The sequence below is a fragment of the Dreissena polymorpha genome, chromosome 4, assembly GCF_020536995.1.
Source record: "Dreissena polymorpha isolate Duluth1 chromosome 4, UMN_Dpol_1.0, whole genome shotgun sequence".
Lineage (NCBI taxonomy): Eukaryota > Metazoa > Mollusca > Bivalvia > Myida > Dreissenidae > Dreissena > Dreissena polymorpha.
In genome coordinates, this window is record NC_068358.1 from 105712790 (window position 1) to 105735528 (window position 22739).

At 34.0% G+C, this 22739-nt stretch overlaps 2 protein-coding genes across 5 annotated transcripts in view; one reads left to right on the top strand and one right to left on the bottom strand.

Moving 5' to 3' along the window:
• LOC127877202 (ATP-dependent DNA helicase DDX11-like) overlaps positions 1–22739 on the bottom strand; it is a 177346-nt gene that overhangs the window by 128228 nt on the left and 26379 nt on the right.
• LOC127877200 (uncharacterized) overlaps positions 14671–22739 on the top strand; it is a 28193-nt gene continuing 20124 nt past the window's right edge. Inside the window, exon 1 of one of the 4 annotated variants that reach the window (XM_052422870.1) lies at positions 14671–14745. The gene's annotated coding sequence lies outside the window, so the exon portion shown is untranslated. Of the gene's footprint in view, positions 14813–22133; positions 22275–22739 lie in introns of those variants that run through there. The other 3 variants (XM_052422867.1, XM_052422868.1, XM_052422869.1) reach the window with 3 other exon arrangements.

The following is a 22739-nucleotide window of genomic DNA, read 5'->3' on the forward strand; positions in this document are numbered from 1 at the left end:
CCTTAGCAAAAATCCAATTAAGGGGGAAAGTGTTGCCCCTGGTTAGCCTGTGCGGACTTCACAGGCTAATCTGAGATGACACTTAACGCACATGCATTAAACCCCTTTTTCATAGAGCACTGCCCAAATTTAGCTGGAACATAAACTTCTTACAGCTTAAGACAGATTAAAAGTAATTTCAATTAAATATTCAATGTCGGGCTTCTGTAGTCTGATGAAATACAGAAAAAAACTTTACCTTTATTTTCTGATTCTTTTCATCCACTTCCTGTTTTTTCTTGAATTCACTTATCCAATCCAGTTCTAGAAGGAAAACATAAAAAAAACTAATTAAAAAAAGGCCTTGTCCCATCAATTTTCTTCCATTAACACATCAAAGAATTTGGCCTCATACCTTTTTTTCAAAATAACATAGCTTTAAAAATAAAATCCAATCAAAATAATTTCCCTTACAGTTTTTATTTAATAGGATAACATCCAATCAAAATAGTTCCCTTACAGTTTGAGTAGGATTGAAAAGCATACCTGCAGGTATATTGCCACTTTGGTTTTCCTTTTCTTCATTACTGAAATTAGCATGCATGAATTAAAATGCAATATCGTGTATTTATGTTATATGAAGAAAATGCAAAATTTCATACACATGTAAATATAAAATTCTTGACAATGTATTTAAGCAGGGCTCATTTTCCTGTTTTCCTAACCATGCAGGGGCCTACAATACTATAGCCATTAGTAATTTTTAAAATAAAACTCATTCACTTTCACAAAGATGATTTTATAACTTTTAGCTGTATGTTATACAGTAATTTCCCACCAATTCTTAAGTCTCAATCAAATGGATAATATAAGTAAAATCTTTTTCCAGAAGAATATATGAATGATTCAAAACATTCAAGAGAACACTAAAAATTGCCAGAATTTTTGTTTTGCAAAACAATCATAAAATCACATTCTGGATTTATCAAGCTAAACTGTGTAAAATACGAATCTGCATCATAAAATCACATATAAATACCCTAATTTATTTCAAGTTCAGTTTTACGGGGATCACCTTTCTGCTGTCTTTCCTTGAAGCATCTGCTCTAGTTCAGCTTTCTGTTTGTCTTGATAATCCTTCAGCCATCTCAGAGCACCACAGATCAGACTCAGCGACTTTCCCTGCATTGTGAACACCAAGAAAGTGTACACATGAAGTACTGATACAGTGGGTAGACAATCTCCAAGAACAACATACATTTGTTGCCAGACTTACTGTGTTCTAAGACAGTGTTTTTTTTTCAGTTTAGGGGGAAGGGGGTCGGGTCTCCTGAGGGGGGGGGGGGGGTATTCATAAACAAGCTGTATTCATGTTCAAAGTTCAACATTTCTGGGCTTTTCAGCGAATTTATCAATTATTCTGGTGACCTCCTCTTCACCAAGTCTCTCCGTGTGCAGACAAAGTCTGATCAGGGACTCCAGTGTAGCTTCCCCAAGCCTGTTTCTCTGTGGCGTGCAAAGCAGGTTGAGCAAACTAAACAGTCTTTCAACACTTATTGACCGGACGTTTCTGGCGTTTTACTGTCGGCATTTGAAGAAGACTGACTTTTAAGTTGTACTTGTTTGAAAAGAATATCAATTTATTTAAGTTAAAACAGATTTGTCAATATTTTACGATAGCTTTTGTTGTTGTGCGACATGTTGGAATACGTATGGTTTGCGGTAGATGTCGTAAAGCGAAAGTCGTGATAGTGAACTACGTACGGTTTGCGGTAAAGGCTAAAATAAAGTAAACACGCGAATGTAGTTCAGGAAAATTGTAGTAAATTAGTAACCAAAGACGTATTTAAATGAGGTATTGATTAAAATTGAATAACACTTCTGAGAGGGGATTTTAAAAAATATTTGGGGGAAAAATATATACTCTAAAGATTGGGGAATGGGGCCAAATAACGCCGAATATTTCATCCAAAAAAACAAACTGTTATTGGACTGGGTTGCTGCCAAGTCTTGAAGCTAGACACCTCCTCCAGCTTCTCGCTGTTTATGGTGCTAACTGTACTGGTGTTGTTTGTGCTGTTCATTATGGTATCCGACTTTTCAATGATGACCCCTACCTGTTTTGCTCTTGCAAAGAGTCTATTGGTAAGGTCTTGGAGCTCACTGCTAGTTCCACCAATAAGGGGAATGTAATCTGCAAATCTCAAGTTGTAAATGGTTATTCCATCGACAAAGATTGGGCTGTAGTGGTCTTTCAGGGTCTCCTGTATTATCTTCTTTAGGAAAAGGTTAAACAAGACGGTCCAGAGCAGACATACATGTCGGACGTCCACTGTATTCTGAAGAATTCACCAATCTATCAATTCAGAAGTACTGTGCTGTTGGCGTTTACGTAGAGTTCTTGGATGACTTGCACCAACATTTGACAATTTTGACAATTCCCCCCCCCCCCTCCTGAATCTGCCATAGGCCATCATGTCACACTGCCCAGACCTGACAGTACAATTCTCTTCTGCCAGCCGTTTGTTTTGCTTTTAATTGCTTGAGAATGATGCCTTATATGACTATGCTGGGTTGGATGAGGAGGCTGATGCTGGATAATTCTGGCATATCTTAAAGTTGCCCTTGTTTGGAATGGTGATGACCAGAGCCTGGATCCATCCCAGGGGCCTGCTCTTCTCCTACCAGATCATGTGGCAAGTTCTGCATCTCTGCCTTGCTTTATCAGATGAAATAGGCCAAAGAGAAGTGGAATGATGGGCAGTGTAACAACATTGACAACACGATTACCACGGGCAGCAGTAAAAAGGCATACAGCCTTCAAGACCTTCACCAACACAAGTGAGCCTAATGCCATAGCAGATGCTAATGGGAACCGCCTAAGAGAGAGTGCTTCAATATATAATAACTTGAAATATTTTTTTTTACTAAATGCTTGACAAATTTCACTCAGCAGCCTAAGAAAGATCATGAAAAGAGATCATAAAGGGAGGCATTTTTTGCAATCAATTTTTGCAAACTTATGTCTGTTTGTACTTTGTCATGTGTTGAGAAATATATGCGTGCTTCATAAAATTATGACACTTTGTAATATTTTGCTTAAGTACATGTAGTTAGTATATTAAGAGGATTTTTTGTTAATATTTTAATTAGATTAAATTTGACTATGTCCAAATATGTGTCATGGGGGTCAGTGTCTGTGACATATCTAGTTCTGTATGATATGGGCTGAAAGCAACACATACATATTAAGAGTATTGTATAATCACTTGAATGAATTCTTTATTTACTAATTGTTTAATAATTTGTATTTTCCACATTTTTTCTCTTTTTTGTGTAGGCATTTTTTTTATATTTCAGTCTGAAGACAAGCATGTCTTTATCAGCATTTTAGCTTGAAATCATTCAATCTATAAAAAACACACTTTTATTTGGAACTTTTTTATGGCCTCTTTCAAAAAACACTTATATTTAAACATTCAGACTAGAGGATGATGTATGGTACATTGTTATTTAATGGTTCAAAACAGAGTCAAGAATAAACACTTCAACCACTAGTTAATAACAATCAGTGTTCTCAGTAACAAGGAAGATTTTAGGCTTGCAAGTCTATTCATAATGACTAATTGTAATCTGAAACTGAAAGACACACTCAACTAAACAATGATTTCATTGTTACTAATTACTTGGAAAAGTATTTTTAGTATTACCCATCATTGATTAAAGAGGTTTGTTTTTAGAAGATTCAATTCGTACTCTTATGCAATTTTAAACAAGCTCCACAAGATACTTTGCAATTATTTGTAATTGACGGACATAAATGGCTTGAGCAAATGTGTTGGTTCAAATTGTAGTATTAAGTGAATGTTAACAAGTTTACAATTCCACTGCAATTGACATAATCGTTTTTAATTTTGCATTCATTAATTATCATTCCACCTATTTTTTGTAGACAGAGTATGAAATTAAAGTGTGTTTTGCGATAAATCATGTGGTTTTACTGCAATAAATCATGGAGCTATTCTGCAATCAAAACCTATAAATGGTGAAGTTTTTTTTTCCTTGTTTCAGTGTGGTCTATGTCAGCCATCTCACAATTTTGATGCAAGCATTTCACAAATCCAATATATCAACATTAGTTGACAAAAAAAACCTTTCTTAACTGTTTGGAAAGGACCTTATAAGCTCAACACTGTCAAAAACAGACAATTTATATTCTAAAGTAATGTATGTGTTGCTGTTTTTTGTTTGTATTGCTAATTAGCTTGGCTGTTTTTGGAGAAAATCCTAGGTATTGTCATAGCCAGCTCGTCGTCGTCGTGTCCGTTGTCCTCCGCCGTCCGCAAACCTTCACATTTTGTCAAGGTCTTGAACATTGGCTCAAAAATCAAAGTGATTCCACCTACAACTTGAAAACTTCATATGTAGCTGCACCTTGATGAGTTCTACATGTCACACCCATTTGAAGGTCACTATGTAAAAGTTAAAGGTCACTGTGACCTTTAAAAAAAATCTGACAAGCTTTCATTTATTCCAAACTGTCAACCCGCAGCCGAGCGTGGCACCCGTTTTGTGGTGCTCTTGTTTTGCAAATTGTGTTAACTACTCAGATAATGGGTTGTGCTTGTTTAAATGCCAAAGGCGAAGGGATATAGTTTTGGCATTTGGCATCAGACCGTCCATCCGTTTGTCTGTCACTAACTTGTTAGGGTTATATCTCAGACACTATAATTTTACAACATGATACCTCAATGGTGTATAGATATAAATGAGGAGAAGGCGGGGGATATCGATTCAACGAATTAGCTTGTTGTTAAGGAATTTTAAGTATAAAACTCGTGAAACCAGTGTTGTAACGCAAGCTCGGCTTATAAACCTCACCATTGCATTAGACGATGTCTAAACTGTATATAGTAAACCTTGAGATCCTTTGTTTAAGAAAATCAGTTTAGATTCACTTTAAAAAAATCACAGTAAGATTAAAGCATGCACTTTTACAACGGAAATAGCTTAAATAAGAAAGATCAAGTGACGACACTGAAAACACATGAGTAATGTAGTGATGACCGATATCGAGACAAGTGCAGCAATCTGGAGTTGATTTGTAGTCTTATCCATTTATAAGTTTAAATATTGTTTGAATCTTTCTTTTAAAATTGATAAAATTGCATTTTCATGAAATGCATTAAAATTTCAGACATTGTAGGGAATCCTGCGGACATGTGCCATAGCACAATTGTTATTGACAAAGGGTTTAAACTTGGACAACATAACATGGCTTACATTTCTCACAATATAACTCAGTCGTCGAAATTCGCACTAGTCCGACAGCAAAAAACTAGTATTTTTTCTTTCGGGCTTGTAGGAAATCCAATATTACAAGCCCGACGTGCTTGTACAATTCATTAAACAGAAAACGAGTTCCACTTTCATTTTCAATATTTGTAAACAAAGTTTTGAGCCGCTTAAAGCAACAGCCGCTTATGTTTTAACACACTGCGCACACGTGCTGGGCAATCAGCCGATAATTGGATTACTGCGCATAAAGCGCATGGTTTTGTGATTCCCGGATTACTATTATGTAAAATAAATGTTTTGCGTTGCGTTCAGGACACAGAGAGTAATGGCCGAACAGTTGTCATTCAAGTACGTAGTTGAGGAATGCAAATCTGAGGTAACTGTGATTGACGCATTTGTCAACTGGCTTTTTGTAGAATAACCTGGCACTTAATTGCTTATATATTTTCGGGTGGTTCAGGTTTGCTCTCTCTTTCACATGGATATATGGAATAACTTTCTGCTAATTTTTTACCTAAACTTTATGTATATATTTATAATTGTGATTTGATTGAAATCCGTGTGTGAAATTAATTTCTGCTTATTTCAGGATCCGAAAGAGGCTGGCTCAGATGACGAGGAAGCTAACTTGGATGAGGATGAAATTAATAAGAGATTTGTATTGTATTCTAAAGATTGAATAAATGAATGCTTCTTTGGATGTTTTATGTTATGTTTATCTGCATTTTTAACAAAAATGTTTGGGCCAGTAAAATCTGACTCGGGCTTGTTCAAATTCCCATAGTTCTAGCCCGACTTGCTTGTAGATTTAAATCTCAATTTAAATGACTGATAACTAAAATTCAATGTATAACTAATGTGTCTAGCTAAACAACAGACATCACATAGACACACATTTTAATGTTTGTCAAAAGTATTGACTAAGGATCATTAACGATACAGTTAACCTTTCAGAAATTTATTGATCAGATTATGTATGACCTTATTTTTTGAAAGAAAATACATCCAGCTTTTTAAATGAAAATATGATAATATTTCACTATACCTATGCATAAAAACATAAATTTACAATCTCTGCAAGTATGTGACAAAATGTTTAGAAGAGTTTGTGACTAAATTTCTCACAATTTTTATTGTATATAGTCGCCACTTCGTCCGTGCGTGCGTGCGTGTGTCCGTCCGTCCGTGCACAATTTTTGTCCGGGCTATTTCTCAGCAATTAATGACCGGCATTCAATTAAACTTTATGGGAAGCTTCACTACCAAGAGGAGATGTGAATATTATCAGCCGGTTCTGGTCGGATGATTTTCCATTAACTGTACATAAAGTGCAATTCTTGTCCGCTATTTCTCAGCAACTTATTACGGGAATTCAATGAAACTTTATGGGAAGCTTCACTACTGACAGGAGATGTGCATATGTTCAGCCTGTTATGATCGGATGATTTTTCACAGAGTTATGACCCTTTGAAATTTTCCATTAACTGTACATCATGCCTGTCTGTAGATCTGCCATAGTGATTAGCACTTTTCTATGGAATTCTATAGAAAATGATATAGAATTCTATGGAAATCGATGGAAATCTATGGAATTTGATGGAATTCCATCCATTGGCCAATTTTCCATCTGAAGCTGTTATGGAATTCCATGGAATCTCTCCTAAAATTTCATGCTTTTCTACAGAATACATGGAAAACACTATGGAAAGTTGGACTTAGCCATTTATTTCAATCAGATGGAAAATAACATAGACATTTTCTTGGATGGAAATCAATGGACAAAAACTTTGAAAATTTTTGCTGGTTGTCTGAAATGTATTTGTAGTTTAATACATGTATGAATTTATTTGCATCATGTATTTTGTATTTAAAAGAAAATGCAATAAAGATAACAGTGTTTTTTTTCAGTTTTGGGGAAAGGGGGTCGGGTCCCCTGAGGGGGGGAAAATTTGCGCGTAAAAGTGGAAAAGGGGGAAATTTCTATGCTTAGCTAGTAACAGTACAAAATCAAGTTTTAACACTATAATTCACCATACAGAGGGAGAAAAACATAATTCAAACTCTTTTATTCATAAGCATGTTATGTTCATGTTCAAAGTTCAACATTTCTGGGCTTTTTAGCGAATTTATCAATTATTCTGGTGACCTCCTTTTCACCATGTCTCTCCGTGTGCAGACAAAGTCTGATCAGGGACTCCAGAGTAGCTTCCCCAAGCCTGTTTCTCTGTGGCGTGCAAAGCAGGTTGAGCAAACTAAACAGTCTTTAAACACTCTGTTGACCGGACGTTTCTGGCGTTTCACTGCCGGTATTTGAAGAAGACTGACTTTTAAGTTGTACTTGTTTGAAAAGAATATCAATTTAAAACAGATTTGTTAAATTTTTTTACTTTAGCTTTTGTTGTTGTGCGACATGTTGGAATACGTATGGTTTGCGGTAGATGTCGTAAAGCAAAAGTCGTGATAGTGAACTACGTACGGTTTGCGGTAAAGGCTAAAATAAAGTAAACACGCGGATGCAGTTAAAAAAAATTGTAGTAAATTCGTAACGAAAGACGTATTTAAATGAGGTATTGATTAAAATTGAATAACACTTCCGAGAGGGGAATTTTAAAAATATTTGGGGGAAAAATATATACTCTAACAAGGGCTGTTTGTAAAACATGCATGCCCCCCATTCGGGCTCTCAGTTGTAGTGACAGCCATTGTGTGAATATGTTTTTTGTCACAGTGACCTTGACCTTTGACCTAGTGACCTGAAAATCAATAGGGGTCATCTTCGAGTCATGATCAATGTACCTATGAAGTTTCATGATCCTAGCCATAAGCGTTCTTGAGTTATCATCGGGAAACCATTTTACTATTTCGGGTCACCATGACCTTGACCTTTGACCTAGTGACCTGAAAATCAATAGGGGTTATCTGCCAGTCATGATTAATGTACCTATGAAGTTTCATGATCCTAGCCATAAGCGTTCTTGAGGTATCATCCTGAAACCATTTTACTATTTCGGGTCACCGTGACCTTGACCTTTGACCTAGTGACCTGAAAATCAATAGGGGTCATCTGCGAGTCATGATCAATGTACCTATGAAGTTTCATGATCCTAGGCCTAAGCGTTCTTGAGTTATCATCCGGAAACCATTTTACTATTTCGGGTCACCGTGACCTTGACCTTTGACCTAGTGACCTGAAAATCAATAGGGGTCATCTGCAAGTCATGATCAATCTACCTATCAAGTTTCATGATCCTACGCCTTAGCGTTCTTGAGTTATCATCCAGAAACCTTTTTACTATTTCGGGTCACCGTGACCTTGACCTTTGACCTTGTGACCTGAAAATCAATAGGGGTCATCTGCGAGTCATGATCAATGTACCTATGAAGTTTCATGATCCTAGGCCCAAGCGTTCTTGAGTTATCATCTGACAACCACCTGGTGGACGGACCGACAGACCGACAGACCTACATGAGCAAAGCAATATACCCCCTCTTCTTCGAAGGGGGGCATAAAGATGGGGGAATGGGGCCGAATAACGCCGAATATTTCATTAAAAAAAAACACTGTAAGAAGATGTCACAGTTTAGAATGCCATCTTTACATTGATTTATCCCTTCCAAATTTTAAGTGTTTATAATATATACTGCTCAAAGAATGAACTACTTTGCAAAATGCTTGTTTTGTTAATTGTAAGTAATGATTAACAAAATCAAACTGAAGTTCTCAAAACCATTTGCCTTTTAATTTAAGCCTATCTCTGAAAAAAAACGCTTACTGCATTTGCCTAAAACGTCTTCCCAGATTAGCCTGCCATGCAGTGTGCAATGGTTAATCATGGACAACACTTTGCAATGGTTAATCATGGACAACACTTTGCACTATTAGCCTGCCATGCAGTGTGCAATGGTTAATCATGGACAACACTTTGCAATGGTTAATCATGGACAACACTTTGCAATGGTTAATCATGGACAACACTTTGCAATGGTTAATCATGGACAACACTTTGCAATGGTTAATCATGGACAACACTTTGCAATGGTTAATCATGGACAACACTTTGCAATGGTTAATCATGGACAACACTTGGCACTATTTTGGAATTTTCTGCAAAAATTCAGTCTAAGCAGAAAGTGTCGTCACAGATTAGCCTGTGCAGATATCACAGGCTAATCTTCGATGACACTTAACACACATGAATTAATATCCGTTTTCAAAAAGACCGGCCCATTAAGAATGCACAACAAGTGAGCTCACAGTTCCAGTGGGACTTTCAAAGATGCCAACTCGCCCCTGCTCCAGGCATGTGTACAGCCCCTGCATGAACCCCTTCTGAATGTCGTAGGGCTCAAATGGAAATGGAAACGTCTCCGGTAAAATGACAGGCTTGTCCCATTGTTGAGCTGAAGGACACTCTGAAACAATATGCCAATGGTTGCTATGTTTGGTTCTAAAAGATTCTGGTGATGTACTCAAACACCCTGCTTAATAATTAACTCCATTTTACGCCCATTTCAGGGGGCACTTTTTACCAGAAGTAATTGTGTTTCTTTGTATTTCCATACTTGCAAACGCCAATTGCACAGGCACCATGCTTTTAAGCATTACGACCAGAAATTCAAAATGAAAGTACATGTGAATTATAATGGTTATTATTTCATGACTTTTGGGACACGTGCCATATAGTGTTTGACACTTAAAGGGACCTTTTCACAGAGTTTGGCATGTATGGACATTTGTAGATGCTTTAAATTGATAAATGTAAACATTGGAACTAAATTGCTCAAGTAAAAAACAAAAATATATTTATAGAATGACTAAAAAAGTAATCCTCAACTGGGCTCAAACCACTGACACAAAGAATAAAAGTCTGGCATTTAACCCACTCAGCCACCCGTGCTCACATTGCAACTCGGGTATTTTATACTTTATACAAGAAATCCTCATAATGCCACATAATATAACGATAACAACAGAACTCTCCAAATTATTCAATTGTTTCGCGTATGTTAACGCATTATAAATGTAATTTTCAGGTTTTTAAATAGTCAAAAGATAGATAAAATGCATATTTTAGAGTAAAGCAAATGTTTGTATTAGGTATTTTTACAAACAGTACAATTTGCATATCTGATTTTTTTTTTCAATTGTGTCAATTTACCAAACCATCAAAAGGTCGCTTTAATATTTCATCTACATTTGATGATAAGAAATAGAATACTGTTTCCTGATACATAGTATTTGTGAAAAACAATGCATATCATGAAAAGTTTTCACTTGTAATAAGGGCTAAACACATCAAATGTGTAACAGTGTCAATTAACACTACATGTATCTGACAGTGAGTGTTTATAAATTGATAAATGCTGCAGGATAAATACACTTAGTATATGTTTCTTTCATTACAGTAATTATGTAAATTGTTTCCCCGATTCATTTATCTGTCTTATACTATAGCCTTAGAACATGCACTTTGAGCTGTTTATATTTCCACCACTGACACACATATTGCATGTGTTTATGTTTTTATTTCCACCACTGACACACATATTGCATGTGTTTATGTTTTTATTTCCACCACTGACACACATATTGCATGTGTTTATGTTTTTATTTCCACCACTGACACACATATTGCATGTGTTTATGTTTTTATTTCCACCACTGACACACATATTGCATGTGTTTATGTTTATTGACACAATCTGAAATACCTGTATTTCAGTGGCTCTAATGCAATTTGGGAGAAAAAAAAGAAACTATGATGATAAGGTGAAGCAGTGCAAATACTATTAAAGGAATATTTGTTAAAAGCAAGAAATTATGGGAAAAAAACTCATGGAAAATGATCATAGAAAGTGTATATACTTTATGCGTACAGTGGAAATCCTCTAAACCGGATCCTCTCTAAACCGGAATCCTCTCTAAACCGGACAAATTGTCCGGTCCCATTTTTTCCCCTATAAAACCATGCGTAAAATATCTCCTCAAGACCGGAATCCCCTCAATTCCGAATACCGGTCATTCTTTGGATCAAAATTAGGTCATTCCAAACGTAATTGTACCTCTCTAAATGCTCAGTGCCGGTTTATTGCACCTCAGACCTAGTGTCAAAAAGTTGTGAATAGCGGATTAAAGACGCGTGAAATTAATAAAGGTGGTTGAAAAATGTGCAAACTGTAAAAATCGCAACAATTTAAAGATACATGTCCTGTGATGTACAAATCGATCAATAGAGGTGTTAATACTGATTATAATTACTGATAACAAACAGAATTCTTTAGTGTGTTTTGTTTTGATGTAGGAAGCCGTGTTAAATTTTAATAATCTTAATTAATTTTTAATTTTGTGTTATTACAATTGCTAATTAAGTGTCATATAAAATGGTGATTTTCAGAGCTCTTGAAGCAGTTGCATTTATATATTCATTTAGATTATGAAAGTAAAATAGTCAATGTCCCCTCTAAACAGGAATTCTCTCTAAACCTGAATTTCTTCTCGGTCCCAGGGATGTCCGGTTTAGAGGGGTTCCACTGTATATGCCTGCATTGTCCTGCTAATGACCAGCCCAAGTCTCTGCAATTCATTAGGCAAATATGCCTGCATATTCCTGCTAATGACCAGCCCAAGTCTCTGCAATTCATTAGGCAAATATGCCTGCATATTCCTGCTAATGACCAGCCCAAGTCTCTGCAATTCATTAGGCAAATATGCCTGCATTGTCCTGCTAATGACCAGCCCAAGTCTCTGCAGTTCTTACCAAATGTTTCCACAGTTGAAGGTTTCAAATCAATGTTTGCAAGAAAATCGTCCCCTTCTACATCAAAATCCATATTCACTGAAATAAAAAAACACAGACAGTTTAAAAATTAAGTCAGCAAGAATTTCTGTATCTTTTTTTGTTTATCATAATTTTCAGACATAAACAATATGAGTACACTTTTTTATCATATTGAAGTGTATTTCTTAAGTTGAAACTATTGAATGTTCGAACTATTTTAGGCTTTGCAATAGGGTCCAATCATGTACAAGTTCATTTAAACTTTTCTTTTTATGTGTCTAAAATTCAAAACAATGTTTATTCAACCAATAGTATTTTACAAATGACAGAGTCATGTATAATGAGTAGTCTGGCGATTGGGCAATCTGAAGGTAATGAATATCTGTCAATTTTTTATATCATTATAATTAAATTTGAGGTGAACTAAGCTCATATGAAATGAGCCTACCTTCAAATTTGAGAGAGAAGTGACTCCTCCCTCAGCTGAAATCGGGGAGAATTAAGGCAAGAATATATGAAGGAGAATTGGTTTCTGTTTAGCGTTTTATCAACTAACTTTTCACTTATTTAATATTGTATTCCCCTTATATTACACCATGCCAATTACAATTATGATTAATCAGAAACAACTCACATTTGGCAGTTGGGGGAAAACAAATATAAACAAACACACTTAAGTGTTTTATGTTCTCTTATTATTGTTTTTAATTGAATTTAAATAATAGTATCAGTCAATAACTGGCTCAAAGTAAATCTAAAAAGGAGTAGAAGTCACTCCTCCTTCCAACCTCCGCGCAGAGATTAGACGGGAACCAGCATAGCTGGATCAAATCCATGCCTTCATAACCAACCACGTGATGATAGCCAAGCCGCTTGGAACAATAATTTTTCCATTGTAATTTATACTTTTTTTTTAAATTTAAGTAATTTATTTTTTATCATGAACCTAAACTTATACACTATTTTTAAAATATACAAGAAAATGATACTCCTTTTCATAATGTTATGAAAACAAAAAAAATAAAATCCTACCAAATCTGGTAGGATTTTCTTGTGATGGCAGAGATAGTATGTGAGAGCATGGAACGACAACTCTGTGTGGATATTGTTCTCTTAAATGAAATTAGAGGGGGAAGTTTATATAAAAAATCAATGTTCTGAGTTAGTGTAATGACAAGTGGGTCCAAAATGTGACTTCTAATTGGGTTGCGTTCTGCGCAGAGGGGGTTTAATGCATGATGCATCTGAGTAAAGTGTCGTGCCAGATTAGCCTATGCATTCCGCACCGGCTAATCAGGATGACACTTTCCGTTATTATTTCATTTTTTGTTTAAAGGAAGATTGTTCTTGACGAAAATCCAGTGAAGACGGAAAGTGTTGTCCCTGATTAGCCTGTGCGGACTGCACAAGCTAATCTGGGAGGACACTCTACGCACATGCATTAAACTCCCTTTTTAAAGGGCGAGACCTTATTGTTTTACTACTGCAACATAAAGAAACTGCTTCACCTCAAGGTGCCCATGTTTTTATAGGCACAGGAATAATATCTTAGCAACTCATAGGAGTAATTAAGCCTAAGAACTAATGTTCAGAGAAAGGGTCATGACGACCACGCAAACAAATGTGACTTTTAATATATTGCAAGGCTTTTCTCTTTGATTTAACAGTGTTTTTTAGCAACATGACTCAGTTTCGGACTCATTTGAGACAAATATTCTCACAAAGTTTCATTAATTTTGGGCAATATATGTTTCATGTAGTGTTCACAAGCTTTTCCTTTAGTTTGAATTGAATTGAGGTACACGCCCATAAAAAACAAGTTTCATAAAGCGCATTATTAAAATGCATTTTATGGATAATTGTTCAATTATTTTGGAAAGTTTCAACTTTAATTTTTGAAAAATGGATTGGGAATGATCCGGTTTTCTGGTTCCAACTTTATATTGAAGAAAAACGCTTACCCAAATTATAATGTTATGCTGTCAACACTTTTACAATATGCTACAAGTTGGACTTTCAAAATATATATGCTCCATTGTCATTTTACTTGGCCAAGGCTTTAGGAAATAGTAAAAACTGAGTAAGAAATCATGATGTAATTTAATGTAATTAAATTTTAACTATTGACTTTATATACACATTTAATTTAAGTTTATATTATGCACATTGTGTTAGAAAAAAAGCATTTCATACTTAATTTGAAGTGTGCAAAAAAGCTTGCTCCCCTAGCAGACTATACAAGGGTTAATTTGTAACCAAACTAAATGTACTGGGTCTGGGGTCTGAAGACAAGAGTTTGGACTACTGATTCAGATTGCAGCAATAAAATAAAGGGTCTGTGAAAGAAGAAGTACGCACGGTATCAATGAAGAAAGACTTCAATTAGCACCACATCAATTGTAATGTGTATAGCACTTACACAAAACAGGGACCTGCACAAAAGCAAAGAAATGTTTAGCAAACAATTGACATTTTAGCGCCAAAACTTCTACGATTGTCGTAAAACTAAATCAAATACAGCAGGATTATATTTCTTAGATTATGCTTTTGACTCATTTGTTAATTATTATCGATTCTAAATGTATCGTGATTTTATAATAATTTTCACGTTTAATCGACACTCAGAATTTAAAACTTTACGACTAACAAAGAGCGGTAACTTCAAACTGTAAAATTTTTAAACAAAACGGTAAATAAACATTCCTTAAAAACGTATCCTAAAATGTAAACAATTTGCTTTATACATGTATATGAAGGTGAGTGTTCTAATATATTTTGCGTTTCCTCGCAGTATTCAGTGATGACAGATTTTATTTATTCATCTTTTTGTAACATATTTTCGCGAAGTTATTCGCGAAAATACGATCGGTACGTCTAAAATGCGTATATGACTCATATCCGCGGATATGAACGAAAAGTGCGAGTATGAACGAATAAAGGCAATATTTATGCGATTTTTTGAAGTTTTTTATGCCCAAATCACTGTTGAATTAAAAATTCACAATATGTGATAAATCTGTTAAAACCATAGGGACCCTTAAGTAAAAATATTCTATTATACTACATATATATACAAGGGATACAACTGTGAACATTCCTGCACACAACCATGGTGTAAACAATAGCGAAAAATTTGCTTCCAAACGCAATAAATACACCAATTAAACTGTATTACAACAGCCAAGACATTTATCTTTCAGAAAATAATACACATGGCAATAAAGTACAAGCTTTTCATTGAACTAAGAGAGAAAGTTTCATTCAAAATGCTCAAAAATCCTTACTTGGACACAGGTGTGCACAGCTGAAAACTGAGAATTCTAGAAGTAATTTTCGTATTCCTTTGTTATAAAGCTCTTTTGCTGGTACATATTAATTGGATAGTTTTTTTTCATAGTAAAACAACAAAATTACTATTTAGTGAGCATATTTTGCTAGAAATTCATATCAATCTGCTTCAATTTCACAATGACAATGTTTTACTTTCATTTTGGATAGTTCACATGTATTTCTAACATGCGATTTGATTGGTTGAAATTCCACTAGAGTAATTAATCCAGCCATTCACGTTCCACGTAACATTACCTGACAAATTGCATACAAATCCTTGAAGATAGTAGAAATGTAAAAGGAATTGTTAAAACTGAATCAAGAAAGCGTAACTAGGGGAAAAAATAAGAAATTATATAAGACAAGACCTCGTTTGGACATCAGAAAGTTCTCATTCAGCCACCGAGTCGTTGACACCTGGAACTCATTACCAAACAGCGTTATTACAGCTACATCTATAAAGTCATTTGAGGCAAGACTTGATAAATATTGGAAAAACCAAGAAATTGTTTACAACTTTGAAGCTAAAATCTCGACCGGAAGAGATAAAGAAAATGAAGAGCTTGAGTCAGAGGCTGAGGGCCTTCTTCAAAGGGGCCTTTTCACAGATTTTGGCATTTTTTTTAACTTATTCATTAAATGCTTTATATTGATAAATGTAAACATTGGATCGTAAAAGCTCCAGTAAAAAATCAAGAAAAAAATTAAAAAACGGAAAAGAACATTGCCCGGAGCAGGTTTTGAACCAGTGATCCCTGGAGTCCTGCCAGAGTCCTGAAGTAAAAACGCTTTAACCTACTGAGCTATTCCGCCGAGTATACATTCTTGACGTATTTTATACCCTATATAAGCAATCTTCGTAGTTTCACAAAAGTTAACGACAAAAACAGAACTCTCCAAATTATTCAATCGTTTCGCGTTGCAACGCTTTATAATTTTTAGGTTTTAAAATCGTCAAAAGATGCATATAATGGCTATATTAGAGCATGGTTAATGTTCAGTATTACTGTTTCCTCACAAATATCATAACTAAAACGAAAACTTACGAATCTGAAACAACTTTTTTCAATTTTGTCAATTTACCAAAGCGTGAAAAGATCCCTTTAAGAACTCATCTAAGGTAATCTAAGGTAATCTAAACAAATTTAATATTTACGGTGTTTTACATATATGCAGTTACATGCAATTATGGAAGGTGTCTACTTTGATTAATAAAGTGTCTATGGATAATAAAACAAGGTAAAATTTGCTCAACTTCTCTGTAATTATTGAATTATGAAACAAAATGTGTCAAAGTGGGTGTGCACACCTGTGTCGCATTTCGAAAATTTTACCGTTTTTCATGTAACTTTCGTTTCAAACACAACTATGAACACTTTTACTGCTATAAACACAGTTATTATCTGATAGATAAATGTCTGAGCTGTTCTTATACAGTTTTTTTGGTGTAATTATTGCTTTTGGAAGCGATTTTTTTGCTATTGTTCAGACCATGATGTTGTGCAGGAAATTTGACAGTTGTATCCCTTGTATATATGTATATAGTATAATAGAGTATTTTTTACCTAACGATCCCTGTGGTTAAAACTGCCTCAAAATACTGTGAAACCATTTATTTTCGACAGCACAAAATTTCGTCAATTTTATAAAAATGACGATTTCGTCAGCACTTAAATTCGCCAATGTCTGATTTTATATTTTAAAAAAATGCGTCAGTCAATATCCGATTTGTGTGTAATACATATTCGCGATCAATCGCAGTTGCGAAAAATCGTGGTACGAATGCGGGAACACACTTGAGAATCACTGCAGGAGGTGGGGCCTGTTTGTCACATGCCAATTAACTAGTCTTTTGTTATCAAGGGACAGTAACGGACCCTCTTAATGTATGCCATTCACACGTTTATTGTTATGATTAGCGGACAAGTGGGATCGAAAAAACGTTAACGAGTGTTTTTAACAACGAAGCCAATTGCCAATAAGTCTTATTCTATTATTATAATTGCCATACTAATATCATACCTTTATCGGCACCAATCAGGGAAGGTGCGAACAATATGGGTAATAACTAGTGTTAGGAAATTATTTTGTAACTTTTCAATAAAGTTTCAAGCGAACATTTTTGATAATTTTAAGAACAGTAATTGGTCTCAAATGTCACTTTTTATCCTGATATCAACATTAAAATTATAAAATCTATGTGTGTGTTTGTTCTTAAAAAGTAAACTACTGGTATATAAATCAATAATGTCAATAATTTAAAAATAAATAAATTGATACATATAAAATAGTAATAAGTGTGGTTAAACGCAAACAATCAAACAAGAAACAGCAATTAAAATATTCTTTATTAATTTGTGATAAATACGCATGTTGATCACACATCGTCATCTTTTCATTTGGTTTATTGTCTTTCATCGGCATTCGCTGCGTGATGGCTAATATGCAACACCCCTGAAAAACACAATGCACCTAATGGGTAATAAAGTTATAAACAATAAGAGCTAATTCATTACCATTCTACATAAACGAAGTCAACGCATTCGATACAGCTGTACTGCACACGCGTTTTAAAGAAGTGTAACGTGTCAGTTAAGTACCTTGTGTAAACTACATCCCTTTGTGTCAAAACCGGATTAATCTTGATTACGAAACAGCAGTGAATATGTGCATGGATTATGTTGGAATTTAATGCCTCATGCATACGGTAAAGTTTTAAAATATTGTTCAACTTAGTGTTTGTTTTTGTTCAAACATAGAGCATAATTGTTCGTTAGGATCTTAAATTCGCCGATCGGTAGACTGACGAAATTTATGAAAATTAATGCCTGACGATTAATAATGGTTTCACAGTAGTGCAATTTAACAAAAGCGGTGTTCTGACTGGAAGTTCATATTCGCGGATATGAATTTGGAGTTACTAAAATTAAAATGCCAATGAAAAACGCTTTTAAATTCATTTGATCGTCACATTACACACGAGCGACGTGTATTTTTGTCACAGAACGATTTTCGTACAACAAAAATAAAGGAAAATACATTTAAAAAGCCGTTGTCTGTTCATATCTGCACTTTTCAGTCATATCCATGGATATAAGTCTTATTCGCATTTTAGTCGTTCCCGTAACAGGGCTTTTTTGGGACCCGCCGAAAATCGGCCCTTTCCCCGCAGATTTTTTTCCCCTCAGCAGGTAAATTTTCCCTCAGACTTCATTTTTTTCCCCTAAAAAAAAAAAAAAAAAAATTTTTTTTTTATACTTTAAATACACAATCTAACCTGATCCAGTGTAGAAAATATAGCATATTGCATAATAAGAGTATCTGTTGCCTTGAATTTGTTTTAAAAACAGCAAAATATGTTGAATAGATTATTTAAGACTTTCCTTATTTCCCCCAAAATCCGGCGTTTCGCGTGATTTTTCCCCCCAAAATCCGGCATTTCGCAGGATTTTTTTCCCCTCATAAAAAGGCCAGGCCCATTCCCCAAAATCAGATAAAAACCCATGCGTAAGTCCCAATACAATTGGTCACACTGCCATTGTCGCCGCGAGGTGTCCCGGGTTCGAGTCCCGGACTGGCCTCACACTTTTCACCACCATGATCAAAAGAAAAGAGTTTTATTGATTGCCCGACCAGTGGTTTTTTGTCTATAGACAATTTAATTGTTATTGTTTACATTCGGGATTTTCCGCGCATGCGCACTGACTGGTTGGCAAAATCACTGGTTACAGTTATGTAAAACATGTATAAAGGATTTTTGTTTAGTCAATAAAACAATAAAATAATCCTGAAATAAACATCAAATCTCTTAAATAATAGCGCAAATAAATCGTATTTAGTACCAATAAATTTTTATTCATAGATATTTTCGTCTATATAAATATACAAATTAGTTATTAGCATCAGAGTAAACGTGATCGGAAGACTAAATACTGAAAATCCCACAAAACAAAACAAATAAATAAGCCGTATTCTTTCTTATAGTAAGACTTTCATAAATGGTATTTCGAAAATAATTAAACATATATTTATTTGATCATTATTATAAGTGGTGTGGATATTGTTATTGTTCATAAGCGATCGAAAGTGTAAGAGGTGCATTTAATCAATTATAAAATAAACCCCTAAAAAGCAGAATACAAAACAATTGTTAAATTGTGTAATTTTCTTTTCCATTGAATGAATTTTCGTTTCGTTTCCATTGAATGAAACTATTAATAATTTTAAGCATACAAATGGAAAAAATCTGCATATTGTGCAAATTGAACTGGCTTTGCATGTACATGTATATTGAAATCTCTTTTCTAAGAGATAATGAGTGATACATGTAACAATCCAGGGGTTTTTTTTGCCCGATTTTATAGCCGAAATTTGGCTATGTTCCCAATCCCAAAAAGTATACTATTTTCCCAAAATGTGGCAAAAAATTCCCAATTTCCAAAAAAAAAATTTTTTTATTTATTTTTTTATTTTTTAGAAAGAAGTTTAATGTGTATTTTATCTCAATTTTAATTCAATTACATCTAACAAAGTATTATATGCTTTTGTTCCTTTAATTTAAATGATTATAAAAAGTTATATCAAATTTAGTATTTCCCTAATCAGTCGACTTTTCGTGTGGAACAAAAAGGCTAATGAATTTATTTTCCCAATTTCATGAAAATGCCTATAAAATTCCCAATTCCAAAGCAATGGGCTATCTTCCCAAAAAGTGGAAAAAAAACCCTGCAATCAAGCATTTTATGATAAATAACACTACTATCTATATATTTAATTTATTTTACGCAAGTATTTTTGATTGCTTGTTTTCATGATGGTGTTTTGTGCGCTGCTGTAACGTACACTGTTTACACATAATTGCAGATTTTATATTTGCCGGTAATCGTTGAATATATTGTAGCAGTAAAATTACACATTTTTTTTTTTTAATTTATAGTTATTTAACACTGTATATTTTGATTAAACTAGGCTAATATATATACACTCAATCCTGCTAATCCATTTGGACTAATATCCTCATTTTAAAAATATGTTAACATTTTTTATTAAAGCAATTGTTACTTTGTTACGTATTTTGGCTTTAAAATTTGCCTGAAATGACTGCTCAATATGCCAGGAGATGACATGGAGGTATCATAAATTGTGTTTAATGACCATAAAATTATCTGCCACATGTGATTTATGCAGGTTCCCCAAGTATAGGTCCCTGGGTTTATGACACCATGTTTACTTTGTAACTGTCTGGACAGTATCCGATCATATCGAGATTATCGGTTTGTGATTAACAAAGATGCAATTAAACAACCGGTTAAAAATGATGAAACAAACAGCGCCAAAATTGGTGTGAACAATTAAAAAAAACAATTACATTTATCGAGAGAATTTATTTAATGTGCAACACGGTAAGTTTTTACAGACATATTAAGGTTCAAATCAGAACTGTGTGTTGCGTACATTAAATCGATCTATTTGTTATTTGTTTTCATGCTTAATTGTGTCCTTTCATTAAATTTAATTTATTCTTAAATAATCTTCTAAATAATAATAATAATAATAAATAATAATTCTTAAATAATTGGTGTACGGTATATTTTGTATTAAATGCCAAAAGATGGTATACGTCGGAGAGACGAGCAGATCATTAAAGGAACGTGCCAAAGAACACGAGGCTGACGTGCGACTACGAAGAGAGAAACCAATCTCAGAACATTTCAATGGTGCAGGCCACAGAGTGCAGGATATGGGTGTATCAGTGTTAACACAAATAAGAGACAGTTCCCATTATTACAGACTTATTAAAGAATTGGAATTTATAAAGAAGTTTCAAACGCAATCACCAAATGGACTAAATACAAAAAATCAACTTGATGTCCTGCTACGGGAAACTATCTTGTAAAAAATATATGTGAAAAACATTTGATATTAATCATCAACATAAATGGATGTAAAACTAATAGTACTTTATGCAATTTATCTTGTCCATAATGTGTATATGATATATAGAATAGCAAGTATATATGATTATTTAATCAAATATCATTTGAATATTATACATAGATATGGATTGAAATAATAAGAGTCATTAAATAAGTTTACCCTATTTAATTTATGATAATAAGTTAAGGTAGATTATAATTACATATGATGATGATTATTTTATTGTAAAATATCAATTTATTAAATATATAAAGCACACATTTAACATAGGATTAAGATACAATATGTAAGTGTTTAACGTCATTTCATTTTTGGCGAATTTTTACATTTTTTTGGCGCCATTTTATATAACGCCATTTATGACGTCATCATGTACAACGTCATTTGACGTTTAAAAACATTTTTCTTTGTTATTTAAATTATGCAGTCAAAAGACGTAAAAATGTAGTTAACATATAATTTCCAATGTTTTGATAAAGGCATTATGCCGAAACGTCAATTAAAGGAGTATAATCAGAGAGTTATAATTTTTTAATATCCCTTCGGATAATTCAACTGAGCTTATATGTTTTTTAACTCCGAAAAACAAAATGGAAGATGTGTTGGACTGCAATAGCCAAGAGATGGAAAAATACTTACGTTATGTGTCACATAAAGATTTTATATCAAAGTGTGTAAGACATGGGATTGTACCAGAAGGATTCAAGATCAACTGGAATATTCAGATAGACTGTAGCGATGAAATACTAAACAAGTGTGAAAAAATCAAACAAGATGCGTCGGTGAAACTCATGGAACTCACATTGGTAGCTTGTGAAGAGAAAATTAACAAACTAAGAAGCGATGTATGTGTGGAAGATTTAAACAATGACGACCATAAACTGTTTTCAAAACGGAAGCTAGCTGAACTTACACAGAAAAAGAATGAAAAATTCTACAAGCTGTTGAACTGTAAGTTAGATTTTTTATCTTCATTGGTAACAATAGACAATTTTCAAGAAAGTTCCATACAAATGGATGGGAACTGTTTCTACAGATGTATTGCAAAAGAAATATATAACAATGACAACAAGCACGAAATAGTTAGACAAAAAATTAATAACCATATGAAGGACTTAAAAGATGTTTACAAAGAATACGTAGATAGAAGTATCACAAAGCATATAGAAAATCATTCATTTAGTGACGGAAGAGTTGAATCGTGGGCAACTGAAGCCGAAATATATGCAGCAGCAACCCTATTTTTAAGTGAAATATGCATATTTGCTGACGACCAAAATATTACAAGTAAACTACTTTTCCAACCACTTAATGGAGTAAAAACAAAACGAAAAATATTCCTAAGATTAAGAATGCAGCATTTTACTTTACTACATATAAAATTGGACCAAAACAAACATCAATACCTTCCTGAAT